Here is a 12500-nt window from a genome sequence, read left to right on the forward strand (position 1 = left end):
TTGCCTTGCCTCACCCTGCCTTGCCTTGCCTTGCCTTACCCTACCCAGCCTTCCCATATCTTGCCTTGCCTTGCGCTGCCTTTCCATACCTTGCCTTGCCTTGCCTTATCTTACCCTGCCTTGCCTTACCCTGCCTTCCCTTCCCTTCCCTTGCCTTGCCTTACCATGCCTTAACCTGCCTTACCCTGCCTTAACCTGCCTTACCCTACCTTGCCTTGCCTTACCATGCCTTAACCTGCCTTACCCTGCCTTAACCTGCCTTACCCTACCTTGCCTTGCCTTACCATGCCTTAACCTGCCTTACCTGCCTTGCCTTGCCTTACCTTGCCTTGCCTTGCCTTACCCTGCCTTACTTTGCTGTCCTGTTCAGAGACAGTAGCAGTGACAGGGAAAGCAAAGGATAAGGAACAGTATGGAAAGAATGTGCAATTTTTATTCTCTATTTCTAAACTGATGTTCTTCACCACTCCTTATTCACTCCTTCTTCCTCTTCCTTTCAATTCCTTTCTCTTCCTTTCAATTCCTTTCTCTTCTCTTTTCTCCTCCCTTTTCTCTTCTCTTTTCATTTCCATTCCTTTCTTTCTCTTCCCTTTTCCTTTCTCTTCGCTTTTCCTTTCCTTCCTTTCTCTTCCCTTTTCCTTTCTCTTCTTTCTCTTCCTTTTCCTTCCATCTTTTTTGTTCTGTTGTCTTTCTTTCTCTCTCTTTTTATAATTTTTCTTGTTTTCTACCCTCTCTTCTCTTCAATACCTCTCATATCTCCACTCACTTTCTCTTCCCTTCTTCTTCCTTCTCTCTTCTCTCTCTTCTTCCTTTCTATTTCCTGTTTTTTTTTTATTTATTTTGTTTAACATGAATTGTTTCTGGCGAGTCTCCATAGTACATCAATTTCTTTCCATTCAACCTCATCTTCTTCTCCAGTTCCTTTCTACTCTTCCTCCCACTCTCTCTTCTATTTACAGTCTCCTCCTCCTCCTCCTCCTCCTCCTCCTCCTCCTCCTCCTCCTCCTCCCTGATCATGGCAGCGGGGACAAGGCACCATTATAGCACTGTTTTGCCCCTGGCGTCCTCCATACAGTGCTCAGCCTATAATCTTGTTCGTCTTTTGTTCCTTAGGCCTCTAATAGTCAGTATACCACCTCCTCCCCCTCCTCCTCCTCCTCCTCCTCCTCCTCCTCCTCCTCCTCCTCCTCCTCCTCCCTCTCTCTCTCTCTCTCTCTCTCTCTCTCTCTCTCTCTCTCTCTCTCTCTCTCTCTTCTTTTCTTTCATATTATCACGTCCTCCTTCTCTTCCATCCTTCCGTTTTCTTTCCTTTCTCCTCCTATTTCCTTCACTTCCTCTTCTCTTTCTTTCCTCCATCCATTTTTATTTTTCCTCCCTTCTCCTCGTTCCTTCCTCCCCTCATTTTCTTTTCTCCTCCTCCTCCTCCTCCTCACATCCCAATTTTTTCTCTTTCCTATCCTCTATTCCTATTCTATTTTTCTTCCTCCTCCACCTCCAATTCTTTCCCTCTTCCTCTTCCTCTTCCTCTTCCTTCTTCCTCCCATTTCTTTTCTTCTTCCTCCTTCTCGTTGACTATTCACTCCATTTTGGATGTTTTTGGGGGAAGAAAGTTGCATAGAAAACAAAGACTTGGAATAAAAGATCGGATAACATCTCTCTCTCTCTCTCTCTCTCTCTCTCTCTCTCTCTCTCTCTCTCTCTAATAATGTCCATGAAAGGAAATTTACCAACTAAAAAATATAAATGAAATCTTTTCTCTCATAGTCATAATTAGAGAGAGAGAGAGAGAGAGAGAGAGAGAGAGAGAGAGAGAGAGAGAGAGAGAGAGAGAGAGAGAGAGAGAGAGAGAGAGTAATTGAACACGAAATATGAAAAGGCAACGAAGGCAAGGAAGAAACAAAATATTATGACGAAGATATGAAAAAATAATGAGAGAGAGAGAGAGAGAGAGAGAGAGAGAGAGAGAGAGAGAGAGAGAGAGAGAGAGAGAGAGAGAGAGAGAGAGAGAGAGACTTTCGAAATGAGACACAAAAATGGATGAAAAGAACGAAAGAATGTATTGTCAGTAAGAGAGAAAAAAGAAGAAAGAAAAGAAAAAAAGAAACTGGATGAAAAAGAGAGAAAAAAAATATTGACGATGAAATATAAAGAAAAAAGAAAAGAATATGAAAAAGAATATAGAATAGAAATAAGAACAATGGGAAAGGAAAAAAAAAGTAACAAAAAAAGGATAACAATAACTACCACTACTACTATTCCTACCACTACTACTACTACTACTACTACTACTACTAAACTGAACGAAGAGATGAATAATGGCAATTTCAAAACACAAATCAAAATAATGAATAAATTAGACCCAACAAAATTAGGAGAAAAATACTCACACACAAAAGAATGAATAAAATAAGATAAAGTAAAATATAAATAGATAAATAAATAAATAAATAAAATAGAAAATGTTATAGTGACTCAGAAATGGTGAGGTGGTGACAAATGAGAGACAGTGAAGGCAGGAGGTCACCATAACTCACCATTACTCATCATTGCCCTCATCGACAGCACCACCACAACCTCCCTCCCGTCCCCTTAATGACAAGACGGTCGTTAAGGATTAGCCTCTCTCTCTCTCTCTCTCTCTCTCTCTATTATTGAACGTATACAATTTCACTTTGTTACATGCTGTATCCAAGAGAGAGAGAGAGAGAGAGAGAGAGAGAGAGAGAGAGAGAGAGAGAGAGAGAGAGAGAGAGAGAGAGAGAGAGAGAATGCATGTTTTTTTCATTTCGTGTATTAAAGACAAAATAATAGATACAAAAACGCCTTCCCTCCTGCTCCTCCTCCTCCTCCTCCTCCTCCTCCTCCTCCTCGTCCTCCTCCTCTTCTTATACGTGTTCTTGTTCTTCTTATTCTTGTCCTCCTCCTCCTCCTCTTACTCTTGTTTTTTTTTTCTTGTTCTTCCTCTTCCTCCTCCTCCTCTTCCTCTTCCTCCTCCTCCCTAAACACACCTGGTGAAGCTGCCTGTTCCTCTCCTTTCTCCCTCCCTCTCCCTCTCTTTCTCCCTCTCCCTGTCCCTCTCCCCATTCTCTTAAAAAACAATGAGGGTGTCACACGAATTTTCTGAACGCCTTCTTTACCGACACCTGAGTCTACCACGATTTACGGCACGCAAGAGGAGGAGGAGGAGGAGGAGGAGGAGGAGGAGGAGGAGGAGGAGAGACAAAACCCACTAGTAGCTCTCTCCCTCTCTCCTCTCCCTCTCCCTCTCTCCCTTCACTGCCACACGCGCCACTAAAAAGCAATCGCAGTCTCAGAAATTTAGCATACAAGAGGCGCGTCCCGTTGGATTCCTGAGGAGTGTGAGGTGCTGTGGGGGGTGGTGGGGGTGACGGGAGGGGACCTGGTGGGAGGGTGAGAGTTGGGGGAGGATAAGGAGTGTGGAGGGAGTGTTGAAATGCCATTAAAACACGTGCTTCCTCTCCCCTCACTTTGTTGCTTCCTCTAAATTCCCTCTCCCCCTCCCTCCTCCCTCTTCTTCTCTTCTCCTCCTCCTCCTCCTACTCTTCTTCCTGCTCCTCCTCCGTGTTGTTTTCGTCTCTCCTATCACATTACTTGTCTTTCTTATTTTGTCCTTCCTCTCCCTTTTTCTCCCCTCCTCTTCCTCCTCCTTCTCTCCCTCCTCTTCCCCCTCTTCCTCCAATTTTCACGATGGTAAGGAATTTTGTGTGTCTGGTAGAGAGAGAGAGAGAGAGAGAGAGAGAGAGAGAGAGAGAGAGAGTCTAAAATATAAAATACCACTAATATTTCTTAAACTACAGATTCTTGTCGGAAATTTTTCAATAATTTTTTTGGAGATCCGTTAGATTCTCAAGGATGTCTTTTTTATTTTACTTTTTTTGTTTAGTTTTGTATTTTCTGTGTTAATTAATGAAGAATCCGTGTTCATGTACCACTAGAAAGACTTAACCTCTTGAGTGCCATGACGCGTTTCCATATTCCCTTCTACTCAGTAATTCTTGCAGCTTCAAAAACTCATGTGAGAGGAATTACAATAGTGAAGACTTAGACCATTAATCTTCCGACCTCCGCAGACCCTTCCTAATGTCAACAAAATCGTCTAATCATATCCCAAACTCGTGGTATAAATGCGTCCCAGTACAGAAGAGGTTAAAACGATCTTGACGGCTCTTATCGCCTCCCACTATAGCGTCTGTTTAACCCTCTCACCGCGGTACGAAACAATCACTACCACCAGAAGCATCAGAAGCAATGCGTGGAATCTTTATGCGCGACTACAAGAAAGAAAAGGGATTGGAAAGTATAGTCTGCAATGTCCACCCAGTTTAAAGATTGCAGGCGGGTGTGGAAAAAGCAAAGGTGTGTCAGAGTGGTTGGTAATAAACCCTTCGAGTACTGGGACGCATTTTTACCTTGAGTTGTGGGGAAGATTAGACGACTTTATTGACATTAGGAAGAGTCTATGGATGTCAGAAGATTATTGGCCACAGTCTTTACTATTTCAGTCCCTTACTTAAGTTTCTGAAGCTGTACAAAATCACCAAATAGTAAGCAAAATGAATAGGAAAACGCGTCACGGTACTGGAGGGCTAAGGAACGGTGTGTGAAGTAAGAGTCGGAGGGTTACAGTGGTAGAGTGAAGACCAGGTATGACTAATTAACTCACGCCACTCTCCACAGATTAAGAATTATTTTTTTTTAGGTCTTTTCTGAGCCTTGCCTTCACACAATCGAGTAATCCTTTGTTCATCCATCAGTAAATGACTCTCTCTCTCTCTCTCTCTCTCTCTCTCTCTCTCTCTCTCTCTCTCTCTCTGCGTCTTATCACGTCTTGTGTTTTGATTTTATTCCTTAACTTATTATTATTGCATTGTATATAGTTACTTTTCATAATTATTTACGTATGTCACGGTTGTTTTACTTCGATCGCTGCATCTGCCTGTGTTTGTAACGTTAGGAAGACCGCAGGAACACGTAAAGAGAGAAGACAGAATACAGAAGGTCTCTTCTCTCTCTCTTTCTCTCTCTCTCTCTCTCTCTCTCTCTCTCTCTCTCTCTCTCTCTCTCTCTCTCTCTCTCTCTCTCTAGGTCACGGTGAGTTTCTCTATGACTGACTTTCTATTTGAACTTAATTTACTAATCTAACCTAACCTAACCTAAGTATTTTTTACCTCATGTGACCCTATCTAACCTAACCTAATCTAACCTAACCTAACTTAACTTAAGCCTTCCACATTCACTCTGGTGACTATTTGGTGATTTTATGCAGCTTCAGAAACTCATGTGGGGGGATTGAAATAGTGAAGACTGTGGCCATTAATCTTCTGACCTCCATAGACCCTTCCTGATGTCAATAAAATGGTCTAATCGTACACAAATCTCAAGGTAAAAATGTGTCTCAGTACTGAAGGGATATACTTAACTGTCCTGATCTAACTTAATCGTTCAGTACTACATAACACATTAAACAAAGCAGTTGGAGCATTTGCCTATGACGATGACAATAATAATAATAATAATAATAATAATAATAATAATAATAATAATAATAATGACAGGATGCTTTCTCATTTTCATTTGTAATATACGGGAGTGGGTATTAAAGGTGACCATTTTTTCCGTCTCTTTCTCTTTTTTCTTTCCTTTTTTCTTTTTACAAGCCTTTGATCACCTTGGCTTTAATCAAAACACGTACAAAAATGTCTTACCTCCTCCTTTTTTTCTTCCTCCTCCTCCACCTCCTCCACCTCCTCCTCCTCCTCCTCCTCCTCCTCCTCCTCCTTCTTCTCCTCTTAGCCGTTGTCGTTCTCTTCCGGTAGACGGACATCCAGACAGGCAGACAAACACTCTTTTACTTAAAATTACTTACCTCTCTCAGAATTATCTACAAATACCTGTCTGGCACACAAAACAGCCATCCCACATTTTTTTCAGCCTCTTCCGGCCTTACCACTGCCACCCCCGCGACACACACACACACACACACACACACACACACACACACACACACACACACACACACACACACACACACACACACACAACTTACTACTTTATTTATTTATTTCCTAACATATTTATCCTCCAGCTGACTTTACTGACTTGTTATATCTTATTAATTAACTATACATAAGCTCTCAATGTATTCCTTTACTGACTCTGTTCTCTCTCTCTCTCTCTCTCTCTCTCTCTCTCTCTCTCTCTCTCTCTCTCTCTCTCTCTGTCTCAACAAGCTTTCCTGGATGTTTACTTTTCCTAGAACTCTCCTTTATTCTCCTTCTCCTCCTCCTCCTCCTTCTCCTCCTTCTCCTCCTCCTCCTCCCCTTCCTTCTACCTCCTTCTCCTCCTCCTTTTGCTCTTTCACATAATTTTCTACTTACTTTCCTCTACTCTCTCTCTCTCTCTCTCTCTCTCTCTCTCTCTCTCTCTCTCTCTCTCTCTCTCTCTCTCTCAAGTTAAAGTATTGGGTATTTTCTGTTTTTTTTTTACTTTTATCACTTTCTTGTTTCTTCTCTGTTTATCCTTTTTTTCTTCTTCACTAATTCATGTCTCTTCCTTCCATTCTGATCCTCCTTCCTTCCTTTCTTCCTTCATTCATTTTTCCTTCTTATACTTGTGTGCTTCATCTTCCTCTCCTTCTCTCTGTTTCTTCTTCCCTCTTTCCTTACCCTTTATCTTGTTCTTTTAATCCTTCACTGTGCTTTCCTTGTTCCTCCTTTCCTAAGTTTTCTTCCCAGGCTGTCTCTTCTGCTAACCTTCCGTCTATCACACCCCAGTCTCTCTTCTCCTCCTTAGTTTTTCTCCTTCTTCCTCTTAACTAACCTCCATTTGCAGCTTTCCTCTTCATTTCTCAGTTTCCTTCTTTTGGGAACCTCCTTCTCTTTTTCTCCCTTGTCCTCTCGTCCCCTCCCCCACACACAGCTTGTCTCCCTCTTTCCCTATCCAGTTTGTCTCTCCCTTCCCCTCCCGATTCCTCAGCTCCCTGCGTCCCTCCCACAATGGGCGGCGGGCGCTTCCATGTCCCGGGGCGGCCCAACACGGCGCGCCTTATCGTAAACACGGCACACATATTGCCCTCTCACGCGCCGTTCTGCTTTTACGGCCGATTTTATAGTAAACCGAACGACCCTAGGCCTACTGATGACTCATTGTGGCACGGACAGGCCTCGGACGGATAAATCATAAGCCTATTTAAGCGCCCAAGGGAGGAGGAGGCGTGGAGGAAGGAGAGAAACGGAGGGAGGGAAAGGGAAACTATACAGAGACACGGAAAGCTGAAGTGTGGACAAGTTGACAGCAAGGATCAGGTGAAAGTTACGGATTACAGAAGAATCTGTCAGGCCCCTGTGGCGCAATCGGTTAGCGCACGGTACTTATAGACAGTGAACGCTGCGGAGCCATGCCGGGGTTGTGAGTTCGAGCCTCACCAGGGGCACTTGTTTTTATCGCGCCCTTAGACTCCGTGGGTGATGGTGGGCACTGAGGACGCCATCACTGACCTCATGTCCAGCTTCCTAAGGCCAATTGTCCCCACGCCCGCCTGCTGGGGGAAGGAAGCACTGACTGACTGGTTCTTTTTATTTTTTTACTTCTCCCGTAGACTCTGTTGGCATTATAGCGACTATCAGGATATGACACTAACTTAACATGCCCATAGATAGCCTCATGTCACGCTTCCCCCTGCCACTTGTCCTCACGCCCGCTTGCTGAGTGAGAGGAGGAGCACCGGCGGTTTTTGTCACTGCTTATCGCTCCCCACACTCTTGGCGGTGCTGACTCACGACAGAAATCGACTGTAATCTAACCTTACCTCATTCAACCCTTCAACACTGAGACGCATTTTTACCTTGAGTTTAGGATATGATTAGACGATTTCATCTACATTAGGAAGTGTCTGTGAAGGTGACAAGATTAATGACCAAAGTATGTACTATTTTAATCCCCCACATAAGTTTCTGAAGGTGTATAAAATCACCAAATAGTAACCAGAATGAATACGGAAACGCGGCATAAGACTGAATAGGATAATGTCATGCTTTCTATCACCGCTCAACCTCACGTCCGTCTTTGCATTACCTGAAGGATTAAAAAAAGGAATACTAACCCTTCTTATGACTCTTACACTCTCGCCTGGCGGTGGCTCCTCTCCTGACGGGAATTAACACTAACCAAAACTTAGCGTAACCACTCCCTTCAACACTCGTCCTTCTCCCTTTGTGGTTACTGTGGCGAGGCGAATAAACACCATTAACCCCTTCAGTACTGGGACGCATTTTTACCTTGAGATCTGTGTACGATTAGACCATTTTATTGACATCAGGAAGGGTCTATGGAGGTTAGAAGATTAATGGCTACAGTCTTCTCTATCTTAATAACACCCCATAAGTTTTTGAAGCTGTATAAAACACCAAATAGTAATCAGAATGAATATAGAAACGTGTCATGGTACTGGAGGGGTTCATGCTAGTACAATCAGCGCTATTCGCCTTCACGCACGCCCTACATGAGGTGGAGAGCTTCATTGAAAGGAGTAAAGGGGTGGTTCCATCGTTCCCTCAGGCGCCGCGAATGAAGAGTCACCAAGCTTAACGTAATCTAACTTAATCACACTCACTCTCCACCACCAAGTGTTCTCAAGCGAGTCCACTTGTGAGGTGAAGGAGTACTTGGTTAAAGAGAATAATCACCTCCCTCTCTCTCTCTCTCTCTCTCTCTCTCTCTCTCTCTCTCTCTCTCTCTCTCTCTCTCTCTCTCTCTCTCTCTCTCTCTCACAAACCTAACCTAACCCAACCAAACCTAGCAGTGCCTTTCCACCACCAGCACTTACTTATACACAAAGAATCCTTGACCTTAAAAACTAAATCATATAAAAGACAAATAAATCAATAGATAAACACCTTCAAAATCAAGGAAAGCCGCTATCTCTGCACCCCAGAGAAGAAGGAATAGTAACATTAAATCATATCTGTCGAGTGATAAGATGCAGACGAGAGAACTGTTAGCACCTGTCCTTGGGTGGAGGAAGCGGGGAGGGAACCAGAGACGTGCCACCTGTCACCCTGATTAGAGAGGAGGTGAAGTGGTGTGGTTGGTGGATAAACAAAGAGAAATTGACTGTTCTACATTCATACATGGCTACATTTAATCTTACGTTACTGGATGATTTTTTTTTTTTTTTTTTTTTTTTATGTTATGACCTATAGTGTACGTAGGTGTACTTGAAGAGTATGGAGAAGCACTGGTCGGCTTCCACCCATTAGCGGCGCAGGCAATTTTATTTATAGTGGTAGCCATATCAAGGCCCAAATCACCACCCAAGCGCATCTTTGGTGTAAGGCAATTGCACCTCCCCCTAGAACCTGGGTACCATAGTGACATGTAGGTAACTTTAAACCACTCCACAAATGACAAAGTTTCAAGGCGGCACGTGGTGGGATGGTGCATATGCTTCAGTGAACTCAATTTCCGTGGTCTTATCGTACACCAATACGCTTTAACGTCGTCTTATACCTCAATAGTCCCTCACCCCTTCAGTACTGGAACGCATTTCTTACCATGAGTTTTGGGTGAGATTGGACGATTATATTTAGATTAAGAAGGGTCTATGGAGGTCAGAAGATTAATGGCCAGAGTCTTCACTATTCTAATCCCCACATAAGTATTTGAAGCTGAATGAAATAACCAAATAGTAACCAGAATCTACCTAACCCCTTCAGTACCAGGACGCGTTTCCATGTTCATTCTGCTGGCTATTTGGTGACTTTTATACAGCTTCAGAAAATCAAGGGGGGGATTGAAATAGTGAAGACTCTAACTATTAATCTTCTGACCTCCACAGACCCTTCCTAATGTCAATAAGATGGTCTAATCGTACACAAATCTCACGGTAAAAATGTGTGTACCAATCAAATGACACTACAATACTTCAGGAATAAAGGAAGGAGAATTGGGGCAAATTTACTATAGGAGAAAAAAAATGGAAGGAAAACTAAAAGACACTAAATGAAAGTCTCGATAAAAGAGGAAAAGTAACAAAAACAAAGAAAAACGAGAAAAGTGAAGGAAAATATAAGAGAATAGGATAGGAAGAAAAATATAGACAGTAGAATACAAAAAGAAAGAAGAATGGAAGAAAAATTAAAGGAAACTAAGTAAAAATCTGGATAAAAGAGAAAAAAAGTAACAAAACATAGAAAAATGAGAGAAGCGAAGGAAAAATATGAGAAGAAAATACAATACGAAGGAAAAATACAGACAGCTAAATACAAAAAGGGGAAAAAATCAAACAAATCAAAATAACAAAACAAAACATAAATTTCTTTCATCATATCCAACCCCCAAAAATAAATTAATTTAAGAAAAAAAAAAAACGGACTAACAGCCAAACTAAAACAAAAGAGAGACAGGAGAACGAGTTAACAAAAAAGCAAGGAAGAAGATTATATGAACAGGTAAACACGGGAACAGGTGAAAAGATTAAGCTGGTAAACTCTGGAACTCCCAAACTGCTTTGTATTTCCTTCTTCCTGTACTTAACTTCTTTTAATATGGAGGTATCAAGACATTTGCTCCCTAATTTTGGGTAACTCTTACTTATCTTTTACAGAACCAGCATTCAAGTGGGCCTTTTTTTTTTTTTAATATTTTGTTGCCCTTATCTGGCCCTCTCTCCTACATAAAATAAAAATAAAGAATAAATCAACAGGAGAACAAGAGATGGACAGAACAAGCAGAAAATTAGATAAACAGGTAAACACGAGAATAGGCGAAGAGAATAAAGGAAGAACAAATTCACAGGAGAACAAGAGACGAACAGAAAAAAGCAAAAAATAAGAAAAACAGGTGAACACGGGAACAGGTGAACATAATAAAGGAAGAACAAAACAACAAGACAACAAGAAATAAACAGAATAACACGAAAGACCAAAAGACAAACAACGGATGAACAGAGATGATCAGCAGGAGAGGAAACAAAACAACAGAGAAACAGTTTGATACAATGAATAGTTTGAACAGTAAAGAGGACAACAGGAGAACAACAGGTGAACAGATTAACAGGAGAACAGGTGAACAAACAGGAAAACGCTTCACATCGAGACACTCAAGAGAGGAAAGGTTTAAAGCAGATGGGTGGAAGGTAGCGTGGATACAGAGAGAGAGAGAGAGAGAGAGAGAGAGAGAGAGAGAGAGAGAGAGAGAGAGAGAGAGAGAGAGAGAGAGAGAGAGAGAGAGAGAGAGAGAGAGAGAGGCAACACGGTGGGCAAATCGCAATGGAAAATTAAAAGAAGAACATTGGTTTGGAAAAGAGAAAAAATTAAACCATCCACATGCAGAAATAGCTCTCTCTCTCTCTCTCTCTCTCTCTCTCTCTCTCTCTCTCTCTCTCTCTCTGGCACAGGCATAATTTCAGTCTGTGATTCAATACTTTCATTTTAATACATTTCTTTTTTTTTTTTTTTTTGCCTTTTCCTATCCTCCTCCGTCTCTCTCTCTCTCTCTCTCTCTCTCTCTCTCTCTCTCTCTCTCTCTCTCTCTCTCTCTCTCTCTCTCTCTCTGAAATGTTGAAGGCAAGTGATGGCGTCGATTGAAAATAACAAATTTTCAAGAGGCAACCTTGAAATTTTGACGAAGGGGAGAGGTTAGGGGGAGGGAGAAGAGGAGGAGGAGGAGGAGGAGGAGCCGCAAGAGGAGGAGGAAGAGCAGCAGCAGGACAAGAAGAAAGAGTAGGATGAGTAAAGGAGAAGGAGGAGGAAGAGGAGGAGGAGGAGGAGCCGCAAGAGGAGGAGGAAGAGGAGCAACAGGACAAGAAGAAAGAGGAGGATGAGTAAAGGAGGAGGAGGAGGAGGAGGAGGAGGAGGAGGAGGAGGAGGAGGAGGAGGAGGAAGAAGAAGAATATACAATTGATTAGTCTTCCTTGATGTGGAGAGAGAGAGAGAGAGAGAGAGAGAGAGAGAGAGAGAGAGAGAGAGAGAGAGAGAGAGAGAGAGAGAGAGAGAGAGAGAGAGAGAGAGAGAGAGAGAGAGAGAGAGAGAGAGAGAGAGAGAGAATGTTTCCTGCTCGATTTATTTCCTGAAAGTTGAAAAATGCGCCAAAAATCATAAACCAAAATTCGAAACAACAACAACAACAACAACAACAAACACATGAATTACAAAACATCAAAGTTGAGTTCATTTATTCTTTTTTTTTTTTTTGACGTAGGGTAAAGTATCTCTCTCTCTCTCTCTCTCTCTCTCTCTCTCTCTCTCTCTCTCTCTCTCTCTCTCTCTCTCTCTCTCTCTCTCTCCATCCACAGTTATTGTTTCTCTTCTGTTCTTCAATATTTCGCTTTCCCAGTCACGACTCTCTCTCTCTCTCTCTCTCTCTCTCTCTCTCTGCTATTCACTCTTAATTAATTCCTTACGAGCAGCTGCACTTCTCCCTTTCCTTAATTCCTTCCCACCTTCCTTCCCTCCTTCGTCCAAGCAATAAGCACACGTGTG

General features: G+C 42.4%; 2 protein-coding genes and 1 non-coding gene across 8 annotated transcripts in view; 2 read left to right on the forward strand and 1 right to left on the reverse strand.

The window, feature by feature from the left end:
- LOC123499528 overlaps positions 1 to 12500 on the reverse strand; it is a 126710-nt gene that overhangs the window by 76971 nt on the left and 37239 nt on the right. The gene's annotated exons all lie outside the window — the stretch shown is intronic.
- The window catches only part of LOC123499527, an 86568-nt gene that overhangs the window by 49071 nt on the left and 24997 nt on the right, over positions 1 to 12500 (forward strand). The window lies entirely within an intron of this gene.
- On the forward strand, positions 7359 to 7453 carry Trnai-uau. The gene is made up of 2 exons: positions 7359 to 7396; positions 7418 to 7453. It is a non-coding gene; the product is annotated as a tRNA-Ile (tRNA).

The sequence above is a fragment of the Portunus trituberculatus genome, chromosome 50 (assembly GCF_017591435.1).
Source record: "Portunus trituberculatus isolate SZX2019 chromosome 50, ASM1759143v1, whole genome shotgun sequence".
Lineage (NCBI taxonomy): Eukaryota > Metazoa > Arthropoda > Malacostraca > Decapoda > Portunidae > Portunus > Portunus trituberculatus.